Source organism: Anastrepha ludens, chromosome 3 (genome assembly GCF_028408465.1).
Source record: "Anastrepha ludens isolate Willacy chromosome 3, idAnaLude1.1, whole genome shotgun sequence".
In the NCBI taxonomy this organism is placed as follows: Eukaryota; Metazoa; Arthropoda; class Insecta; order Diptera; family Tephritidae; genus Anastrepha; species Anastrepha ludens.
This window is the reverse complement of record NC_071499.1, coordinates 33,343,949-33,364,547: the sequence shown is the minus strand read 5'-3', so window position 1 is coordinate 33,364,547 and position 20,599 is coordinate 33,343,949. Positions and strand designations below refer to the sequence as shown.

Below are 20,599 nucleotides of genomic sequence, written 5' to 3'. Positions count from 1 at the left end.
TTAAGCAAATGTAATGGCAGCGGTGAAGGATTTTTTGGGCAACTGAAAACAAATTCATAAGACAAGGTCTTGAAAATCAACTAAAGGCCATAACATATTATATAATATTAGTTTGGGGTAAGAGAAATCCATTATTTTTATTTTTACTTTGGTTATTTTTATATGGGTTTAAAACTGTTTTATGGTCGATCTTACAATTCACAATTTCACCTTTCACAGCAAAAGAATTGTTTAGTGTGAAATGTCACCTTGACAACGGGCGTAAACTTTAAATTGTTTGATCGATAAAAACGTTAGAGCGATTGCTAGATTTGCACATCAAAGGAAAGCTCGGCTACAAGCTATCACCTTCTCAGCATGCATACAGCAAAGGCAAATCAGTAAAGACAGCGCTCCACTCGCTACTCGATAGAATAGAGAGATCACTTTACTGTAAGGAATACGCATTAGCTGTCTTTCTGGACATCGAGGGTGCTTTCAATAATATACATCCGGAAGCAACTACCAAAAACGCTAAAAGAGCCAACATGGCCCTCACGTTAAACAAAAAGAGCATTCGCACTCTCACAGACGCCCTCACGGGTCACTTCACCTGCAACAAACACTTACATAAATTAGGCATAACTAACACCAGCACCTGCAGATTTTGCTGAGAAGATGAGGAGTCTATAGAACATCTCATCATTGAATGTCCGGGGTTGACGCAAAGAAGGAAAAAGTTTTTAAACAAGTTTATGCTTATAGACCCTCAATCACTCCCTCAGGAGGAGCTGGTACAATTCATAAGCATACTTAACAATCAATAGACAGCATAGGGTGCACAATAGATCAATATGGTCGCAGTGCTAAAGGGCTACTCCTTAACCCTTTACAACCATTAACCATTAACCAACTACCAAATCGCTAACGGAAATGGGAGTAAACAGAGCTCTTGTCTCGTTCATAGAATGAATGCTAATCTGGCGGACGATACCTGCAGACTTGGGTGAAACATTCATTAAGAAATTTCCGATCAGGGGTACACCACAGGATGGGATAATCTCACCATTTCTGTGGAACCTGACCGTGAATAATCTTCTTCAGGAACTTGAAAAAATGGAAGGTAAGATAATTTCATATGCCGATGATATTGTAATGGCAATATCGGGCAAACACCTTCCAACACTGTGTGATCTTCAATAAAGAGGTTGAGACTATCACTTTGGTGCAAAAGTCGAGGACTAGGAGTAAATCCAGAAAAAACGGAATTGATACTGTTTAGCAGGAAACATAAAACATCTGCTCGTCAACAAATATGTTCAGAGGGAAAACCCCTTAAAGTAACAGAAAGGGTTAAATATCAAGGACTCGTACTGGATAGGAAGCTAAATTGCGGGCTTATAGTCGCAGATATAGTACGAGCACTTTAAGTAAGTAGACAAAGACAGACTATGGCCACGGTAAATACTGGAAGGCAAACTAGAGCTTCACGGACAGGTGGACTATACAGTCCCGTTTATACTTGACATTACCACGTTCATGACCCTCCTACCCTCGAGGGAAGAATGGGAATGGGTCGAGGTAAGACAGGGCGAGTCCGAGGTGTATATTCCGAGCATCTGGTGATCTCTTTCGGTTTTCTGCTCCCGACTACTGTAGTGTCTTTCAGGCTGTACTGATAGCAATAATGAAAGCCGTGACACTGGTACAGTGTGATGCGATAACTGGAGATGATATCTACATTTTCACTGATAGCCAGGCGGCGATAAAATTCCTCACGAAGCAGTCGACAACCTTCAAAGTAGCCATGAAACGCCACGCATCTCTTAACGAGAAGTCGTTTCACCTAATGATAACATGATAAATGAAACATGATAACCTTTTCAAACATGTAAACTACGTATCCTCGAAGAAATTGTAAGAGTAGCAAATGAAAGATGGCGTAATGATGCCACTTGCAAAATCGCCCGACAGCTATGGCCGACTCTTAATGCTAAACGCACGGAACTTCTTCTAAGAAGAGATAAGCACAGACTTAACACACTGATTTCAGTTATTACGCAGCACTGCCTAATCGGTAGGCATGCCCAGAGAATGGGTGTCCAAATACATGACTTCTGCAGAAGTTGCCTAGACGATGAAGGGGAAGCGACGAATCCGACGTAGATTCGCATTTTGGGTAGACAATCCTTTAAAGAATTGGAAGATCTCGGCTCTGTCGGAATTAAGGATCTTACAAAATTTTTGAAAAGTTCACACTAGTTTTAGGAGGCACGCGGTATCACAATGGCCCATGAGTCCGAGAGTGTCCCACAGTGGACAACCGCTTCAACCTAACCTAACCTTGATCGATACTTTACGAGACATCGATCACTACAGCCATCTACCAAGAAAATAGTGAATTTTCCCCCCCCAACATAATATTATTAATTGAAGCATTTTGTCAACTCCAAACGACAAAAAAATTTCTGATAGCGCCTGGTGTGCATGTTCACTATCTGGTGGCTCCTTATGGAGGGGGTGAGCCACACCATAAACTTAAAATGAGCACAAAATTAGTATGTGTTAGTGTGAGTACAGTGGGACCAAAAGATCATAATTTACATAATTTTTGGCTTTTTTCAATTTTTTTCTTAATAAAAATAAAATATTTTTTCCTAAGATAAATTATACAAAATAAAAATAAAATATTTCGTCTTCAATCTACAACCATTTCTCGAAAATCCCTGAAGGCAATAGAATCGAATAGCAACATCGAATCTTTAAACATACTTCTACAAAAAAAATTTATCAAAGTAGACTTCCGAATATCACAAAAATTAATAGCTTAAAAGATTCGGTCGACATACAGTCTGTCTAACAAAAGCGTGACCGCCAAAATTCAAACTTAGAGTTTCGTTATAAAAAAATTAAATGCTGCTAAATACACGTGAAGCACGGTCCTCGCACTTTTCCAAACACACCTACTTTTCCTGTTTCTAAAAAAACCAAAAACAAAAATCCTCCAATTCCATTTCCCCAAAAACGTATCTTTTTTATCTTTACTCCCGCACAAAAGTCAGGACATTACTTTCATTGTGGCCGCTAAACCAAGCAAAACAAAAAAACAAAGAAAAAGACATAGTTACGCATAGCCTCAGTAGCGCCAGCAAGAGGAAGTAGGCAATCGCGATAATAGCGCGGACACACCAAATTTAGCGAAGTCCTCAACTAGCTGTGCGATCCCTTCTGCCATAAAAATGTGAGGCACAGATGGCGCTCCAAGCAGTAAGAAGGCGTTGTTCCTAAGCAAAACCAGGTGGGCATTCTCACTACTTAGAACTATCAGAAATCCAAAAAAAAAAAAACAAAAAAAAAATTCTGATTCAAGAAACCAACGCAAGACTGAGTCTTGTCGAGGCCCTATGCCCTATTGGAGTGAACACGAAAAAAAAAAACAAAAATACAAAGTGAAGTCCAAAATAAACAAGACTAAGCTAATATTGAAACAACAGGAGCTTTGTTCTGATAACTTCAAGTTTATTTATTCAAAATAGTCACCTCTGTCTGTCTAACAAAAGCGTGACCGGCTAAATTCAAACTTAGAGTTCCGTTATAAAAAATATTAAGTGCTGCTAAATAGGTGTATCTTTTGCGGAATAAGCGTTGTGCAATTTATTAGTTTTATAAGAAGGTAAGAAGGCGTACTAAGTTCCGCGCATGAAAAACAACTGGAGGAAGTGTTCCTATGTAGACACCCTATAGGTCCAAAAATGTCACGTGTATCTCCAGCAAAATATTTAAAGAAATCGAAGACGCTCATAAATAAATGAGTACTATAGATGAACTGATCGTCCAACTTTTTAAGCGGGACCCTTCTTTGTGACTACGCCAAGCACGATCAGTTCTTGCTAAAAAGGGAATAAATGTCATCGAACGTCGATTGAAGGAGGCGAACATATCTTACCGTCCCACATCACCAACCCCAATGAAAATGTGTGAGGAACTATGAAAACGCATCTTGCCGGAAGCCAGTCCACGATTTAAAACAACTCGCGTGTCAAGTTCGCAAAATCTAGTTCTCTTTGTCGACGAGCTACGCAGAAAAGCTGGTTTAAAGCATGGAGAAGATGCCAGGCTATGCTCGATAACGATGAAGACTACACGGCTTATAGAGCATTTGCGACTCGTAGTTTTGTACATACTTTCGTGTACAAAAAAAATTTAAATATATATTTTTTATACTTCATGCATAACCGCGGTTCCTTTTTTCTGACACAGACTGTAGGTATATATGTAGACATATGTATATGTGTTAAGGCTTAAATTTGAAAAATGTTCGTTAATTTTCAAATGTATGTAGGTAAATATTTTTTTAATAATAATACGGCTGTTAAACTTCTTTATTTTTTAGTAATATATATTTTTTTTTTTATTAAAATTTTGTTTTTTATTGAATATTTTTTTTTTATTTTTTTTTTTAGTTTTATTCAATTTTTAATTTTTTAATTTTTTTTTTTTATTTTTTTTTTTTTAATTTTTTATTTTTTTTTTTAATTTTTTTTTTCATTAAAATTTTTTATTTTGTTGCCTAACAATACAATGCATAATGATGCATTTTGATCATCGCAAACAAACTTTTCTCAAAAGGTCTTTGCTCTTGTAGGGCAATTTTACGCTCGATTTGTCTTTTAGTTAAGTTTTTATGCGTCAGACCATTATTTGTTATTATTATAGCAAATAACATTTTATCTTTGCTCAACCAACTTTTGCCTTAACGGCTGCCCACAAGTTTCAATAGCAAGTAACTCGAAATCATTTAACATTTATTTTCTATTTCCATAGATACTTGGAATGTGGCATATTTTATTGGAGGCTTTTGAAATTCAAATTTCTAAACATTTAAAAATAATCACCACCAACAACAGAAAAGTGAAAAAAAAGAAAAAATACCTTAAATCAACTATCGTCCCCTTGTGGCTTCGCCGTTCCTATTGTTTCTCTCTTTTACACAATTCTCACTTTAAATAAATTCAAGCCACAATAAACTGACAACTTAATGGCAAATGGTAAGTAATTTAAGTTGGGTTTTTTGTATAATTCCACGATGAGTGATCATTGTGTAAATTAAATAACAAAGACTACCGGTGTTGGCTTTGATTCGGCCGCTATTTGTTGCCGATGCTATGGGGAATATATTTGTATGTATGTTTGTACTACTAACTAAGAGGAACAAGCGGTTTGGCCTTGACATTAACTTGGTGGCACATTAAGCGTTTTGGTAGACACTGTGTGTGGTTCAATTAGCAACATAATTTAGTTATTTCAGAAAACTAGCATTTTTAAGGCGGTCGAAAATTTACGGTAAAAACACGGATAGGACTGATTACATCGACACGACGGTAATATTCAATAGGAATTTTGGCAGTCTCTTTCCATTTCAGGTGGAATAAGAGTAAAGGATCCTCACTAAACACTTCGACACTACAGTTTATACAGATGGATGAATTTTGGTGTTGAAGCAGGTAGATATTCTCATAGACTTAGAATTGAAAAATCTACACTTCTTCCTAATTCCTGCAGTGCCTTCCAGGTGAAAGTACTGTCAATCGGTGCGGTTTACCACCACCGAAACGCAAGCCCTTCAAATTTCCGACACGCCACTTGAAGATGTAGATGAATTGGGAGCATAATTACAAAAAACGGCGGATCAACAACTGACATACGCTACCGTATATCTAAAGGACGCGTTGCATTTGGCATGCCAGACAAGGTATGGAGATCAGCCCACATCTCCAGGCAACAAAACTGAAAATATTTGATGCCAACGTAAAGTCGGTGGTTCTGTATAGATGTGAAACATGGAACTTAACAACAAGCATATCACAATCATTGCAATCCTTCCTAAGCCGTTGCCTACGAAAGGTAATGCGGATATCCTGGTCTAATATTATAAGCAACGATGATCTTTGGGCGGCTACTGGGCAAACACCAGTTCACATAGAAAGTATGCATCGCATGTGGAAATGAATCGGATACACACTGCGCAAATCACGGAATGGCATCGCAAGGACAACGCTAGACAGGAATCTCCAAGGAAGCCGTAGGTGCAGGAGACCATCCAAGACATGAAGGCGACAAGTAGCAGCAAAGGCGGACAGAACTGGCCGCTCCTGGAGTTAAATTAAACATCTAGCTTTAAACTATCGAAATTATAACTTGTTTTTTGAGGCCCAATGTTTCATCTAGGATCTCTGGGAAAATATATATACATATATATAATAGAAGGTAGTTCCGAGTAAGCTTTGGTCACCCAGACCTACTTGGAACCCCGATGACTTGGAAAAGATCGATAATCAGCTAACAATTGAACTAGCCACTGCTTCCAACTTTCCATTTCGCTTGAGAAGATCTATTGAGCATATAGAAAAAAAAGTAAAAAAAAATCTAAGAGAAGCGAAGTTTCCATAGAATTATTGAGACAACAGTGATACTACTCGTGGTCGTGTTAAGCCCGGAATATTGAGCCAAAAAATAAAACTAATGGATATCTACTAACCAGCAATTATAATATATTAAATTTTATAAATAAATTATAAATTATAATGTCAAAAGTGACGCCGTTCCAGTATTTTACAGTTGGCGAAATGAAATACTGCTAAAAAATAAAATGGAACTCGAACTCGAACTCGTAAGATCCTGTGTAAGCCAAATAGAAAAATCAGCAAACAAAAACTTACCAAAAAAATTGCATAAATATAATTAATGAACAAAAGAAACGCTACGAAATCATAAGCATAATGAAGGGTATTAAATATTTTTTGAAAGCCTTGCTAATACAAATAATAATACAAACACAGAATTAAAATTAGCAGCAAAAGATATGCCAATGGACGCATAAGACCCATATTTGTTGACTTTTTTGCATTTGACGTAAGATATATTGTACGTCTAAGTTTCATGGATAATAATACCAAATCATGCAAACACACTTCGCATAAAGGGTATTCCCACAAGTGGGCTCATTTGAATTATTGGAAGAAAAGGAATTTTGTTTTAGATTCCGGTTTTCCCGATATTTGATTTTATTATATTTTATTTTAATTAAAATACAATATCTCTAAGTTCACCTTATTTTATCGAATTTTACACATTTGCTCTTTATACAGACTATTTTTAAAATCATCAACTTTAAGCACAAATAAAAAAAATAAACTGTAAGGATAAAACTTACTTTTCAATTTTGTTATGGGAGGTGTAAACTTTCATTCTGGACACAAAAGACCATGAGGTCGAAGCCTAAACCTTCAATAAATCTAAATCCAAACTTTCATTTTGATTTCATCAAATACGCAGACATAAACCTCCATTTTGTATTACTGTGTTGGGAACACTTATGCTTATTATAAACTCGCTAGCTCGGAGCGGAGATTTGAATTAATCACGCCCTTAGTACGCACATTGATCGATCCATTTTTGAGTAAAGCTAGAAACTATCAATCAAGCATTGGCGTTTTGAGTTGACAGAAAGCGCTACTGCAAAGGCAGCAGGGTTGCGCATAGTGCACCAAATAACTAAGCCCATAGTTAAAACAGTGAAAAATTGAAGATTTAGTGATAAATACACCCTTATTTTAACTATCACTAAAAAATTAGCGGTAGCGCAATTTAGTGGTAGTCCAAAATGCCCAACCTAAATCAAAGTTTATGCAATATACGATTTGCCTCGTATTTGCCTTAATCAGATTTGTCTGGGTATGCAGTTTTATAGCCCATTAAATTTTAGGATAACACAGTGCAAGTTTCAAGTGGCTACAATGAAATTTGAAAACGGCGAGCTAAAAAGTACCGAGACATTGATAACTCCTAACACATTCAGGTTAAAAAGTCCATTGTATTCAAAGCTCTCGAAAATAGAAAAAAGGATAGATAGTCAAAGAGGCAAGAAGAGAAGTGACAGAAAGAAAGAGATAGGATAGAAAAGATAGGGTAGATAGGACAGATAGGGCAGATACAGAGATAGCCAGACCGGTGAACATTTTCCAGATTCTTTGGCAAATTTGAAAATATTATCCAGCTTGAGAGAAAGAATTTCAAACATTCTCATGCTATCGGAACCCAAAATATGTAACGTTGCTCTAGTAGAGGCAGGACACTCAGAGTGAAAATGCTCAGTGATAGCCAGCTCCTCTAAGCAAGACAGGCAAATAGCGCTCTCAATGATTCCAATGGATGCCATATATATGCTGATTCCAGGGTTTGAGTCCTGTAATAATACCGACCATCAACCGCACGTCTTTTCTAACAAGTTTCAAAAGAACACTCGACAGTTTTCTGTTCGGGCTTGTCACAAAACTGCAGTTCTGTGCAGTTGCCGTTCTGCAGCGTTCTTGACCAGACCATCGCTCTCTATATAAATTGCATACATAATCGCTGGTCCCATTCATGATTCTTGTAGAACTGCTTCCGATTATTGGCTCTGGTCAGTGTGGGATAACCGCTGATCCGTAGTTGGCCAATACATCGGCAATTTCATTTCCTCATTTCCGCGGGGTCCTGGAACCCATAAAGTACAAGCTTATTCCGTCTTGGAATAAAATTAAGCTTCTTCTTACATTCTTGAACAATATTTGATGTTTGCTTCGCGTTCTTCAAGGCTTTAAGCGCAGCCTGACTGTCACTAAAAACTCCAATCTGTTTCCCGCTCGATATCCTCTCAATTATTCACTCTGCTACTTTCAGAATGATAAAAATTTCCGTTTGGAAAACAGTTGCCATTACTCCCATAGCGTAATAACCCATCATTCTTGGATCGATTGGCAAAGAAAATATCAGTCAAACCTCTTTGGATGTACTCTGGAATGCTCTATTTCACATCCTTCCAAATGAAACTATGGGCATGCGATCCTCCTTAGGTGCCAAAACCAGTGAATACTGCTCAGATAGCATCGTTAAGATGGGTCCCTAAATTCCGTCTTCGCCCAGAAACCATATTTATGGAGTCCGAATACTGCTCAGATAGCATCGTAAAGATGTGTCCCTAAGTTCCATCTTCGTGCCAGAAACCATATTTCTGGAGTCTGCTTATTGCTTTTATTCCTTCCTGTTGTATCTTGAAATCCAAAGGAAGCAAATCGAGCATAGCATTTAGGGCATCGCCGGAGGTTGTACTCATGGCACCCGTAACGCATTAACATACGCTTCTTTGCAGTTTGTATAGTTGCTGACGTGTTGACTTAACTATGGACCGTCGCCAGCAAACCACATAGGCATAAGTGATGGTTGATCTAATAAGTGCTGTGCATATCCACCCGACCACAGCAGGTTTCAGACGCCAGGTTTTACTAAAGACTCTACGGCATTGTTGAAAAATCGTGAATGTGCGATCCTCCTTCAGCGAAACATGTGTCTTCCAAGTCAGTTTCTTATCCAAGATTACTCCTAAATGGATTGACGGATTTTTGACAATTCTTTTACTGGTGGAGGGAGGCTTTTTCTTCTTATTTTAAATGGTGGCTAGGGCAAGTACATAAAAGAAATATTTGCTATCTATTTTAATTAGCTCATAATAAATTAAAAAAAAAGTATTTTTAAAGCAAATCTTGAATTTGGATCGCCCTTTATGTATTGTATCATGGAAGAAATATTTATAATCAAAAGCGACCGCCACTTGGGAGATACAATTCGCACTTTATGCTTCTTTAAATCCGCTAAATTATTGACAATTTATACGAGTGAAACCCACAATAAAGTTATCATTGAAAGGCATAGTAACAGCAACAACTACTTAATAGGTCTTCGATTAATAGCATTGGCCAGCGGCTGGGCTGCGATTGGTTAGTTGGTTGGCTGGTTGCTTACTTTATTGAGCTTTATTGATTGGTTAGTTGTTGTTAGGTCACCTAGGCCACCTACCTAAACGAGTGTGGCTCAAGTACAAAGGGCGCATAAATCATCAACCAAAATTAGCTAAAAGGCCAGTTAACTTAGGCGAAACAATGCACGCTCGTGCATGAGACAAAAATAATATACAAAAAATGTGCTTTGCTGCCGCTGATGTGAAAACAACTTATTTAGTTGTTCATTTAATTCAGTCAATTGAACAAACATTATCTACTAGGTACTAACAATAAATCAAGCGACAAAATGTAAGAAAATTAGGCTAAAAATAAATGGGTGCATATGTCACCATTTATATTATGAGCCTTGGCAGCCGCAAGTGTTGTCAGGTGTTGGCTGGTATTTCAACATTTACACTGACTGACTTGTTTAAAGCGATAATTAAAGTAAAAATAAACAAGCAAAAAATTTGTTTTGTAGAGCAAACTGAGTTTACAAATACGAGGGTAGATGTTTCTATTATAAATCTTGACTTGTAAGTGTTTTTGGCTGTCAATTGGCTTTTTCACTAGAAAGTTGGTTATTTTTTACTAATGTGTTACAAGGTAGATTCGATTTTCGCAAAATCTAAATTGAAGTGACTGAACTCGAACAACTCAATTGAGTTTACGCGTAATGCCAAAACATAGACTTTCTACGTAGTGCTTAAGACTGACGAAGGAAAGTTCAAAAATCGGAACAACTTGGTTGTGGTGAATAGAAAATTAATCGCAAAATTAATCACCCTATCGGAAGATTCATAATTTTGAAAATGACGTCGTACGTCAGTCATATGTGGCACTTGCGAACTAGACAGCAGGAGTCTACAAGCAGACGAACAATGAAGCGCGTAAAAGTCAAAATAAAGATTTCCATCACTTAAAATCATTTTACTTAGTAAAAGTTATTCAAAAACAAATTTGGATGATTCATTTTGCGTCATCTTGTATTATATGCTCCTTGAGTATAGCTTCTAGCTAGAAACCTGATTTTTTCTAATTTTGCTTTCTAAGATTTCGGCCGCCGTAGCCGAATGGGTTGGTGCGTAATTATAATTCGGAGTTCGAAGAGAACGTAGGTGAAAGGCCAAAAAGAAGAACAGGTTTTTTCTAATAGCGGTCGCCCCTCGGCAGGCAGTGACAAGCCTCCGAGTGTATTTCTGCCATGAAAAACCATGGCTTCAACTGTTACGGACTAGCACGAGAAAGAAACGACTGGCGCTCTTTGTTAAACTCGGCCAAAGTCGCTTAATAGTCGATTTTGTTCTGCGTTTTTATACCGTTAAATTCTTGACTATACTTGTGATTTAGCTTTCATGAATAACGAAAGTGAACGTCAGCTGGGTGTGATTGTGGGAGGGTACGAAAACGTTTCATGTATTGTTGACATTTAATAGAATAAAAAAAAATAGTCAGCTGCGCAGTAGAGGGGGGAAACACTACTGGACCAGCTGACGATTGGTTTCGTCATCCATTGGATGACGTCTGCCTTCAGTATTAAAATCAGTCGGCATGAAATGATGAGGTCAAAATGGCCCCTGGCTCCCGGACTATAAGCGGTTATAGGCCAATCAAGAAGAAGAGAAAGGTTTGCATTTATTCTTTCAACTTCAGATGCTCCCCAAACTATCGCAGTACGCCACTATACGTGACAGTTGATATCAAATCCTTTAGGTTAAGTAAATAAATTGAACTTCAACTCATCTGTAAACAAAATGTTTTGCCAGAAAATAGAGGCTTTTTGCGTGGTGTTGTACCGTGGAAAGCATTATAGTTCACAGTTCTTCGAATTTTTCTTGGGTCGACACACTTTTTTGGTGCTCCTGCAACATGGTTTGACCACTTACTTCAGAACCAAACGTATGCCTCTGCGAGGTAGTTTCCTCGGGCGCCACTATTGGCCGACTTAAGTGAATATCTTGTCTGTGCTATGTAATCAAATTTCTTATGTCAACTGATATTTCTTTCGCCATATTTCGCAGAGCCATTTTCGATGCTTAAGTGTCCAAATCATAACTGTATTCAATATTAGTAAAGCAGCAAAAGGAAAGAAAAAACAAATGGTACCCCACCGTTCTCACAATACACCATACCAGTGTACGAGCTAGGAATTTCGTTCAACTGTAGGCTTTTTTCAATGCTGTTTTTGCGTATTTTCCCATAAGTAAGTAGGTCCCCATGACACACTTAGACGTGTCGTAGATCCACTGTGATAAAACTGAAACTTCTTCCTTACACTATGCAAGCGCTCTTAAACCATCCTGCGGCGTTTATAAACGAGTTTAACTTCGTTAGTTTAAGATGCGCTATATCCACTACATCTGTTAAAAATGCACTACCAAGCGCATAAAGTCAACGTCTAGCTAATCCTTCACACTCACAAATTTCTTCGTCTTCTGTATTATAGCAGCTTCTACAATGATCGTAGTATGGCACTCCCAGTCTTCTAGCATGGTTACCTATTAGACAATGACCGGTTAATGCAGCTATCAAAGTTCTTTTATCCTCTCTGTTGAGTTTTAGCAGGCATTTTCCAACGACCGGATAAAGCGTTGATACCCATTCCCAAAGCCACTTGCAAATTACTGTCAGATAGAAAAAATATTAGAGTAGTAAATTCAAAATGGCAAAACCTAACAATAGGCGAATTGCACAAATTGACATGGCCGAAACTCAAGAGTGAGTGGGTATCAACGCTTTATCCGATTCAATAGTTTTTCTGGGAAGTTCATCTGCTATACAGTTTCTTCCTATATTTCTATGACCTGGCACCCAAATTAGGTGTGTCGAAATACTGGGATAAGTCGTTTAGAAGTTTATAACATTCTGTGACTGTTTTCAGCCTCGGTAGTCTAGGGTAAGTGCACTGCCTGCCATCCCAGAGGTTGAGGTTTCTAATCCCACGTCAGGCACGGTCTTCGCGCTTTTCCAAACTTACCTACTTTCTTAGTTTTTTAAAAAAACATTTCATTCCTCAACCCCAAACTTTATCCTTCCAATTCTTTCTCCCTCACAAAACTCAGCGCATTACTTGCACTGTGGCTGCTAAAACAAGCAAAAAAAACAAACAAGGAAATAGACACATACATCGCGGCAATAGCGCAAATACACCAAATTTAGCGAAGCCCTCAACCATCTGTGTGATCCTTCTGGCAGAAAAATGTAAAACACAGATGGCGCTCTAAGCATTTAGAAGGCATTGTTCCTAAGCAACGACAGGTGGGCATTCCCACTACTTAGGACTGGTAGCGGCAGGCTAATCACCTACCCTACCAGAAAGCAAAAATAGATTAACGAAACCAATGTAAGTCTGAGTCTTGTCCAGGCCCTATGCTACCGAGTGGAGTGAACAAGGAAAAAAAATGACTTTTTTCGACGAGTGCGTTTTGGAAGCTGGCGCTTTTATTGCTACATGCCGAATAAATTACGGCATTCCTGGTGGACATTCCTGGTATTTATCGCTGTAAGGCCATCCTTAATAGCGGTGACTTCCGCTGAAATACACTACAGTGATCAGGTAGGCGAAATGATCGCTTTATCTCCAGTTTTTTTGAGTAGACCCCTCCACCTATTTTGTTATCTAATTTTGAGCCATCTATTTAGATAGTTATGTCATTTTTACAACTTTGTTATTTTATGTTAAAGAATGATTTTTTTATTTTATTGTGATTAGAAAAACAATCAATACACTTCTTAGGCTTTGAAGCCAAACAGTTTTGATCAGGCATTTAGTCATCACTGTAAACAATTATAGGTGAATTTTGGTTTTTCTCCGTAACTGTAAGAAACTGTGAAAATTTTAGATTTGTTTTGACATTTCCGATACAAATTTGGTTTGGTGGACAATTATCCGTCTTTTTATGACAAAATGCAAATGTTGTCATTAATTCTACTTCAATGCCAGCTGTTTGTGGTTACGGCATGGCTAATCGGCAAAAGCTGTAATGTTGCGGCTATGGTTATGGTTATGATTATGGTTACGGCACCACTAATTGCAGTTTTATTCACGCCCACCAGTTGGCGCGTATGTCGAGATATCTCTTAACAACATATACGGGTGTTAGGTATGAGTATAATGGGACTGAGTATAAATAATTTAGAAAAAGCAAAAAACAAATACTTAGGAGACATAAAAGATATCCCACTTGTAAGTCACCCTCTTACTTTGGCACTAAATAGTTTTATTTTCGATTTTCGGCAGTTTATACAAGTGACGCTAAGCACCAACCACAAACACGTTTATGCAATTAGAATACAGAAAAGTTTAAGAGTTAAGAGTTGGAGAGTTTAATAGTTAGGCGACGCAAAATAACTTTGTATATAATAATCGAAAGGTGTAGGCTAGGGATGGGCAGCAGAGTGGCACGCTCGCAGCAGAGCGTGCTAGCAAAGTGCTAGATGGGGGGGCGACAAACTTACATCAGAAGGGTAAGCAATAGGCGTGTACGTATATTAATCACGTCTGAGCAATGCATATGTGTTTGTAAAAAAGAGAGTGAAGCTTTGCCAATAGCAAAGTTACCAGATAAGGGACTTCATTCCATGTTAGGGGATTTCGAAGTGTTGATCGTTCATATTAAATAATAAAACGCTTTTGGTTTTTTTTTATTGGAAACGCTTCTTTGAATATTAGCATCATCTTTGCAAATTTCTATTTTATTTACTTTTATAATTTTTGTAATCAAGAAGCATTGGCGATTTTATAATCAAGAAGTTTGAACATTCGCATGTCAAAGTTTCATAGTTGCTAAACTATGTGGAGATAAATTTGTACTGACAAATCGGTGTATATTTTACTGAATGAAAAAATTGTCTTCGTTTACATATAGGTATATATGTAATATATATCGTATGTTTTTATGTTAGTGCATTTTTTTAAAGAATGCTGGTCACAACAGCGAACAGTAATCTCAACCAGCCATGTTTTATTTAAACAATGCATGTTATAAATTGTATGTTGTTAAAAAGGACAATTTATACATGTTTCCATTAAAAAAATAGAGGTTTTTTTTCAAAAAATATTGAGGAAGTTATCATAGCAGAGTGGGTATTCTTGGTGAGTACTTAGTTGCTCTCAAATTCAAATCACACGCATATGGCAATGCGCACAGTATGACAAAGTACACAAAAATGATTAGAGAAATTTGTTTGCATCCGCGCATGGATTTCGCACCATTGGTCATTAACACATTGAAATAAATCTTCACCTTTAGTCGTCCCTTTCATTGGAATAATGTCCAAAAGTTCTTCACATATATTTAGGTGGGCATCAACTCCACGGATAAAAATCGCTAATTGAGCTATGTCGGATATATCTGTACTTTTGTCAATTGCCAATGAAATCGCTGTGAATGATTTTATACGCTCTGTTAACTGCGATTCTGTAATTTCCGCCATTTCATCTACTCGTCTGCTTATAGTTCTACGAGATAAGGGGACAAAATTCCTACTGCTTTTAATATACAAGACTTCACCAATTCGCCATCCGAAAATGCACGATTCTCACGAACAAGGTTTAACGCGATTTCATAAGTTGCACGCTTTGCATCTACAACGTAATCTTCGCTTTCCTAAGAAATTTAAAAAAAATTTTAATAATTTGAATTTTTCCGACCTTCTGTAATTTGGCACATCGAATCGGGCTCTTCGTTTAGACTTAGGGATTTGTATATACTTTTCCTTTCTTCTCCTACATATTCATCATATTCACTCCTATGCAGCTCATAATGTCTCTTTATGTTAAAAACCTCACACACCACACGTTTTTCACATACAAGGCATTGTGATTCTCCATCTACATATTTGCATAAAAAAGTTACACTCCACTTCGGATTAAAATTTAACAATGTTCTTTTATTTGAGGTCATGCTGAACCAAATGTTTTATATTTAATATTTTATTTAAAAGTTAAAACAGAGTAATATATTACACATTAGAAATAAATTTATGTTTTTGTCGGCAGTTGAACACTGTGCACTTTGTTTTGACGTTCGCCGTTTCAAATTTTCAAATAGAATTTTCATCACTTTTACTGCATCCACACCATACAAACACACTTAATATTAGTGGTTTTTTATGCGACAATAATATGTAACTTACGGTCTCAAAAAATATCGTCGAAAAATGAAGAAATCACGAAAAAACTGATTTTATTTATGAAATGTCAAAACTTATGAGTAAGAGTTGCCGCAGTTGTTAAATGTGGGAATCAATTTTGGAAATTGTTGATTTTATTATTCATGATTTATATACATAAGTATATACTATTGGTTGTTTATTTTTATTTGCAATTGTGCATATCAGAGTGTATTGGATTTAGATGGGCGAAATTATTACACTTTTTATGAAAAATAAAAAAAAAAATGGTATCATATAGTAGCTAAAAATTCTGAAACATTTGACAAACTTCGGTAGCTGAAGAGAGTTTGCAGTTTTATAAAGTAATTTGCTAAAAAATTTGATTTTCTGGATTTCTTAGCTCAATTCAAAAAACATCAATTTAAAAAAATATATCCGATCTCAAAAACCATTTAAGTAATCATAAGTTTACATCTAGCAATTAAAAAACAGTATTACGCGAACTTTTGAAATGTTTAATTGCTTGTTTATTGTTGTTCATTATCTTAATTCATTATTATAATAGAAAGTGTAATATTTATTACATTTAGTTATTGAAGAAAAATCTACTAAAAAAACCTATTTTTTAGAAATTTGTTGACATGAAGTTAAAAGTTGGCATCCCTGGTAAGAATTCATGAATAATTGCTCTCTCATTCAGGATACAAACACAGACACAAATCGCTCAATTTTTCTGTTTCTTCCCTGTGCTTTGCTATCCCCCTTCACCTAGCACTTTTACGCACGCAGAAGCACACGCTGCTGCACAGTGCAAATGTGCTGAATTTGCCCATCACTAGTGTAGGCAATAAAGTAGACTATTTAAATATCATCAAAAAAGAAAAACTCATTTTAAATAACAAGTTATGGTTTATATTCAATATTTGGCTAACAATATATGTAAATAGTGACCTTAGCGTATCACTGCAGAGAATGCCTTCCTAGCATCGCAACTGACCTGTGATTTTATTTAGGTGGCTCAACATGGCGCTCGTTGGAATGCAGTCGTTTCAGGCCATTAATGCATTCCAGATGTGTTGCAATGTCTATGCAAATGCAGAGCCACCAACTAACTGGCATGCGATAGAAGAAAAACATCTGCAAACATAGCCATTTAATATATTCTCATTGTAAATACAGTGAATTGAACAACCAACAAATTTAATCAATTCAAGTTCATATACACCAACACACGCTCACTGCTGCAGAGAAATTACAAATCTCAAGTGGCTGCTGTTAGCTAATGGCACAGACGCATGCGCTGCTTGCTGCCAGCCAATGTATGGCATGCCCATGTACGAGTATGTAGGTATGTGTGTATGCATGTGCGTGTTTGCGTGCTTATTAATTCAAACATTTTGACCAATCAATGATTTTATCTCAGTTACTAGGGGCACTTGCCCTTAGATATTCCCACACAAGCAGGTTGCAACAATAACAAACACACGAATCGCTGATCAAGGCATTCTACTTTTGTTCAAATTTTTGTTATTGTTTCTTTTATTTCTTTTCTAGTTAATTTTTCTTCGAAAATTTTGGATGTACTACGGCGACGTAGGCGTGACTTTGGTGCGTGCCTGCAATTAACATTTTTGTTAATGTAACTACCATTCGGATTTCAGAGAGAGAACGTTGGTTCGATCCTCGGTGAAAGACCAAAATGCAGGAAAAGTTTTTTCTAATAGCGGTCGCCCCTCGGCAGGCAATGGTAAACCTCCGAGTGTATTTCTGCCATGAAAAAGCTCCTCATAAAAATATGTGCCGTTCGGAGTCGGCTTGAAACTGTAGGTCCCTCCATTTGTGAAACAACTTCAAGACGCACGCCACAAATAGGAGGAGGAGCTCGGCCAAAGACCCAAAAGGTGTTCGCGCCAATTATATATATATATATATATATATATATATATATATATTGTATATATACTATATAAAGGTTCAGCTTTAAGCCCTCTTCTATTTAATCTCATAATGGACTTCCTTACGCGTGAAATCCATGCCAATCTCCCTTGAACTCTGCTGTATGCCGACGATGTATCCTTAGCGCACGCGACAAGGCCATTCTCCAAGAAAAGCTGAACCAGTGGGTACGCGCCCTCGAATCTAATAGGCTGCGAATAAGCCGCATAAAAACCGAAGCTATAGAGTTCCATTTTGCTTCAGCGAGTTGCGAGTGGCCAGCTCTAACAGTTGATAACTTGAGGATGCTGAATAGCTTTAAATATTTGGGTTCGTATGTTAGTGAAGTTATCAACTTTGAGCGAGAAATGGCGCACCGAATTCAATGCGGATAGCGAAGCTGGAGAGCGGCTTAGGGTGTTCTGAGCGATAAGAAAATGCCACAAAAGTTAAAAGGTAAAATCTATAAAAGCACGATCAGACCATACGCTTCCAAGTGCTGGGCTATACCCCGAAAAATTAGAACAGAAACTGCATGTGGCAGAAATGCGTTAGCTGAAGTTGGCCAGCGGAACAATTCTTTTGGAAAAGATACAGACAACTTTTTTCTTGGTGACTGGACCTGCGTGGTCTAGTGAGACAAGTATGGCAGACGAAGGAGTTAAAAAGTGGACCAGGCACCAAAAACATAGAAAAAATACTTAAAAACAGGAAATGTGATGCAGAAGCGTACATGAAGCGACAGCTCAGGAGTTTGTGACCTGGAGATATCGCACAAGGGGAAATAGCACAAGACTAGGCAACAGAAGAAGAAGATAGACTGCATAAATCAAGTCTATATACCTATGAAATGAACAGAGTTCAAGGATGTATTTACTCCAAAGATAGAGAAAAACCGCGAACAACTACCTAAGTCATTAGGACTTTGAGGAGAGAGTAAGGAAGGCAACAATAGCCCTGTATGGATGCAAATGCGCCATCGAGAAAAGATGGGACCTCTCGCCTAGAGTTGTATTTTAGCTCTACAATAGCTAGTTCTGTTATATGAAGTCATTGTCTGGTGGAACTCACTGGGGATGATGACATCGGCAAACAAGCTGGATAGAGTTCAAAGGTCTGCACTTATTGGAATCAGTGGGACGGTTCGAACTACTCCTATTCTATTGCTTAATGTAATGTTAAATGTGGTACCTTTAGGCATAGCGAGCAAAACTGCCGCTACACGTACCACAATCAGGCTGAGAGATTTGGGATTCAGGTTCGACCTCACTCACGGAGACTCAAGTATCTTTAGAAACTTTGGGTTCATCCCACGACAAGGGATCAGTCCAAGCGAAACTTTCTCCACGCATATTCCATCAAGGGAGGAGTGGACTGGGTGCAACACTTGGCGACAGGGCTTGGTGAACCTGTTCACAGATGGCTCAAAGTTGGGTTGGAGGAGCTCCCAAAGAGCTCACCATCAGACTCAAATTCAGATTACCGGATCACTGCAGTGCATTCCAAGCAGAGGTAGCCCAATCAAAAAAGTGGCTGATTGGCTACTCACTTGCGCAATAACTGTTAAGAAGAAAACTATTTACTCCGATAGACAAGCGGCAATTAGGGCCCTGGGATCAAGTATGGTGCACTCGAAACTGACCAGGGAATACTTGATTTCACTTTCGATTGCATCCGAATTCTTTCTTATAAAACTAATCTGGGTACCCTGTCATAGTACCATTGCGGAAAGACAAGGGACCTGTGAGATAGTGTCCCTGCGAAAGGAGAGCATCGGGATTGCCTTGACAACCTGCGCTCTACTCCTGGAACTATGGGATTCGCGTCAACTCAGCGAGCGCTGAGTAAACACACAAACTTGTAAGGTCACGAAATCCTTCTGACCAAGCGAGGATCGGAGGCTTTCAAGGAATATTCTGCGGATGACAAAATCTCAGCTCCCAAATTTCATGAACGTCCTCGGAATTACTTCCAGTCCTTTTTGCGTCAGCTGTATGGAGAATGAGGTGGAATCGTCTCAGCACCTTCTCCTTAGCTGCCCCGCTCTCGCGGGACTAAGAGTAAAGCATTTTGGTTTTCAGTTCTTTCCTACACCTGCTGCTATAGCAGGGCTTGACATAAAAAATCTGATGAGCTTCATCAGCAGCATAAAGCGGCTAACATAACCGCAAATTTGTCCCCATTCGTAATACACAAATAATCTACTCTGCTGCTGACTCCGCCCTAACGAGTTCATCATCAATTTCATTACCTTTTATTCCAGAGTGAAGAAGAAGAATTTTCTTTTGATGCAGCTTGACTGTCCGAGAAAAAGCTATTTGTGCACACTATTGATTTATTCTCGCACAGACTGAAAGTTCTTGAATTTCAACCTGAAAGACGCTATGCCATTTGCCCATTGGTTCGGAGATTTTGGTGCTTGCACCGTAGATTCCCGTACCGACCCCAATATTTGTTTTCGAACCGTCTGTGAAGCATTGGATGCTTCTGGGAACGACCCAAGGTCCTTCCTGCTCCCATCGTGTGAATATGATTTCAATCCTACGATTATAAACATGGTTTGTCATAGCCATATAGTCTGTTAATGAATCAATGTTTAATAATGTAGTTCTTAGAACAACGGCGTTGTTCGCCCATTATTTAAATTATTAAACATTTTTCCGAAACGCACAGAAGACTTACATATGAAAGAGCCCTGGTATCTACAAGATGACCCTGTGTTCCACACATGTCGCCCAGCAAGCAATCTC

General features: G+C 37.9%; 1 protein-coding gene across 9 annotated transcripts in view; it reads right to left on the bottom strand.

Moving 5' to 3' along the window:
• The window catches only part of LOC128857372 (protein gone early), a 147,916-nt gene that overhangs the window by 66,314 nt on the left and 61,003 nt on the right, over positions 1-20,599 (bottom strand). The window lies entirely within an intron of this gene.